General features: G+C 48.1%; 1 pseudogene; it reads right to left on the bottom strand.

Annotated features, from left to right (window-relative positions):
- Nucleotides 1–2,596: 2,596 nt before the first annotated feature.
- Nucleotides 2,597–4,204, bottom strand: part of LOC149579044 (25S ribosomal RNA) — a 1,632-nt pseudogene continuing 24 nt past the window's right edge.

The following is a 4,204-nucleotide window of genomic DNA, read 5'->3' as shown; positions in this document are numbered from 1 at the left end:
GAGCGGGCTCAAAGAGTCAACATGGTGAGGTGACTCATTGAGTCGACATGGTAAGGCGACTCATGGTGAGGAGCTATCCTTAAGGTGACTTGGTGGGCCTACTTGATTAGTCAACTTGGTGAGCCAACCTGACGAGCTGACATGGTGAGCGAGCTTAAAGAGGTGACGACTTGGTGAGGTAACTCGGCAAGCCAACTTATTGAGGCAAGATGGTGAGTCGACTTGTTGAGCTGACTTGGTGAGCACACTTAAAGAGTCAACTTCGTGAGGTGACTCGGCGAGTTAGCCTGCTGATGCGACTTGGGCGGGCCGACCTGCCGAACGTACTTAAAGAGGCGTCTTGGGTGGGCTGACCTGGTGAGCGAACTTAAAGAGTTGACTTGGCAATGTACTTGAACAACCAACTTGGTGAGTTGATATGGTGAGTGGGCTTAGAGAAGCAACTCGGTGGGGCAACTTGGCGAGCGCACCTGCTGGGGCAAGGTGGTAAAACGATTAGGTGATTCGACTTGGTGAGCTGACTTAGGGAGCTAACTTGGTGAGAGAACTTAAGGGGTCGACTTGGTGAGGCAACCTGAATAGTCGAGCACGGTGAAATGAGTCATGCAAAAAATTTGGAGATGACTCAAGTCGGGGCATCCGACTCTATTCGAGTTCAAAACTTTGGGACTTGACAAAAAAAAGAAAAAAGAAAAAGTTACACGGTTTTGGATCACGTAAGTGACTCGGGCCACTCAGAATCAAGGCGAGTGCGATTACATGAGTCGAGCGAAAAAAAAATGGAGGTGGTTAAGGCTCGAGGCAATTCGAGTCGGGGTAGCTGAGTCGATTCAAAAACTTTGGCCATTATCCAGAAAAAGAGTTAATTGGTTTTGGATCATGTACATGACTTGGGGCACATAGAATCAAGTCAAGTACGGTGACATGAGTGGTTCGAAAAAATTGCAGGTGATTAAGGCTCGAGGCGATTTGAGTTGGGGTTGCTGACACGATTCAGGTTGAAATATTTGGGTGTTAACCAAAGAAGGAAGAAGTTAACCGATTTTGGATCACGTACATGACTCGGGGCACCAAGTCGAGCACGGTGACATGAGTCCTGCAAAAAAACTGGAGGCGATTAAGGCTCGAGGCCATATGAGTCAGGGTTGCTGGCACAATTTGGGTTGAAAACTTTGGCCGTTAACCCAAAAAAAGAGTTGACCACCTTTGGATCACGCACATGACTCGGTGCACTTAGAATCATGTCGAGCATGGTGACATGAGTCGTGCAAAAAAATTGGAGGCGGTTAAGGCTCGACGCGATTCGAGTCGGGGTTCGGGTAGTTGGGGCAATTCGTGTCGAGGTTGCCGACACTGTTCGAGTTGAAAACTTTGGGCATTAACCCCAAAAAAAAAAAAGGTTGACCTCTTTTGGACCACGTACATGACTCGAGGCACTTAGAATCAAGTCGAACACGGTGACATGGGTTGTACGAAAAATTCAGAGGTGATTCAAGTCGAGGTAGTCAACTTGATTTAAGTTCAAAACATTGGGCATTAACCAAAAAAATAAGTTGACCGATTTTGGATCACGTACATGAGTCGTCTGCCCTCGCAAAAATTACAAAACCCAGGGACCCACCTGGAATTTGTAGTTAGAAGATTTTTTTGCCCTCACGAAAATTTACAAACCCCACCCGCTCGAAATTTGGACTTGGAAGTTTTTTCCACCCTCGCGGAATTTACAAACCCCACTCGCTCGGAATTTGGCACTTGGAAATTACGAAACCCCGCCTGCCCAGAATTTGGACTTGGAAGATTTTTCCACCCTCACAGAAATTGCCAACCCGACCCACATGGAAATTGCACTTGGAAAACTTTTTCGCACTTGCGAAAATCATGAAACCCCACCCACGGGGAATTCGGTACTCGAGAGATTTTTTCGCCCTTCTGAAAGTCGCAAACCCCACCAGCTCAAAATTTGGGACTTGGGAGATTTTTTCCCCCTCGTGGAAATTTTACAAAACCCCACTCACTTGAAATTTGGCACTCGGGAGATTTTTCTGCCTTGGCAGAAATTTCTACAAAACCCCTCCCTCCCGCCCGGAATTTGGCACTCGGGAGATTTTTCTGCCCTGGCGGAAATTGCAAACCCCACCTGCCAGGAATTTGGCACTTGGGAGATCTTTTCACCCTCGCGGAAATTTTTGCAAAACCCCACCCGCCCAAAATGTGGCACTTGGGAGATTTTTCCGCCCCGACAGAAATTGCAAAAACCCCACCCACCAAGAATTTGGCACTTGGGAGATTTCTTCACCCTCGTAGAAATTTTCACAAAACCCCACCCACTCAAAATTTGGCACCTGGGAGGGTTTTTCCGCCCTCGCAAAAAATTGCAAACCCCACTCGCCCAAAATTTGGCACTTGGAAGATTTTTCCCACACTCGCACAAATTGCAAACCCCACCCGCCGAGAATTTGGCACCTCAGAGATTGTTACAAGCTCGCAAGAAAAAACGTTGCAAACCCCACCCCCACCCAGAATTTGGCACTTGGGAGATTTTCTCACCCTCGCGCAAATTACAAACCCCACCCGCCTCAGAGTCGAAAAAGGTTTTACGAATCGAGGCGACAGAGGGATGAATCTCAGTGGATCGTGGCAGCAAGGCCACTCTGCCATTTACAATACCCTGTCGCTTATTTAAGTCGTCTGCAAAAGATTCTTCTCGTTGACCGCTTGAAATTAATATCCAAGGTTGCTCCAATGGGCTAGTGTGCCGATCGGAGATGGCCAATGACACGGGCCCCTGGGAGTGCAAGAGCACCCCTACTGTGGGTTGCGATGCAGCCGAAGAGAGATATGCGCCGCATCTAGCATGGATTCTGACTTAGAGATGTTTAGTCAAAATCCAACACATGGTAGCTTCACGCCGCTAGCTTTTCAACGAAGCCCGATGACCAAATGTGTGAATCAACAGTTCCTCTCGTACTAAGTTGAATTACTATCGCGGCGCGGATCATCAGTAGGGTAAAACTAACCTGTCTCACGATGATCTAAACCCAGCTCACGTTCCCTATTGGTGGGTGAACAATGCAACACTTGGTGAATTCTGCTTCACAATGATAGGAAGAGCTGACATCGAAGGATCAAAAAGCAACGTCGCTATGAACGCTTAGCTGCCACAAGCCAATTATCCCTGTGGTAACTTTGCTGACACCTCTAGCTTCAAATTTTGAAAGTCTAAAGGATCGATAGGCCACGCTTTCACGATTTGTATTCGTACTGAAAATCAAAATCAAATGAGCTTTTACCCTTTTGTTCCACACGATATTTCTGTTCTTGTTGAGCTCATCTTAGGACACCTGAGTTATCTTTTAACAGATGTGCCGCCCTAGCCAAACTCCCCACCTGACAATGTCTTCCGCCCGGATCGGCGCGCCTAGACACACCTTAAGGCCAAAAATAGGGGCATTGCCCCATCTCTGCCTCACAGAATAAGTAAAATAACGTTAAAAGTAGTGGTATTTCACTTGTGCCCGAAAGCTCCTACTGTCTTAATCAACCAACACCCTTTGTGGGATCTGGGTTAGCGCGCAATTTGGCATCGTAACTTGGCTTTCAGTTCATCCCGCATCGCCAGTTTTGCTTACCAAAAATGGCCCACTTGGAGCTCGTGATTCCGTGGCACGGCTCAATAGAGCAGCCGCACCGAATTACCTATTTAAAGTTTGAGAATAGGTCGAGGGCGTTACACCCCCGATGCCTCTAATCATTCACTTTACTCGATAAAACTCGAACCGAGCAGCGGACCGGCTCACACAGTTCTACATCCGACCGGGGCACATCGCCAACCTCCATCCGCTTCTCTTTTCAAATTCCTTTTCATCTTTCCCTTGCGGTACTTGTTCACTATCGGTCTCTCGCCCATATTTAGCCTTGGACAAAATTTACCACCCGATTAGGGCTGCATTCCCAAACAACCCGACTCGTCGATAGTGCCTCGTGGTGCGACAGGGTCCAGGCCCGACGGGGCTCTCACCCTCTCTGGCGCCCCCTTCTAGGGGACTTGGGCTTGGTCCATCGCTGAGGACGCTTCTACAGACTACAATTCGACAGGCGCAGTCGTCGATTTTCATGCTGGGCTCTTCTCGGTTCGCTCACCCTTACTAGGGGAATCCTAGTAAGTTTCTTTTCCTCTGCTTATTGATATGCTTAAACTCAGCAG

Source organism: Cupressus sempervirens, chromosome 1 (assembly GCF_028749045.1).
Source record: "Cupressus sempervirens isolate cs-2001-9-10 chromosome 1, ASM2874904v1, whole genome shotgun sequence".
Taxonomy (NCBI): domain Eukaryota; kingdom Viridiplantae; phylum Streptophyta; class Pinopsida; order Cupressales; family Cupressaceae; genus Cupressus; species Cupressus sempervirens.
Note: the sequence above shows the minus strand (reverse complement) of the source record. Positions and strands in the feature narration are given on the sequence as shown.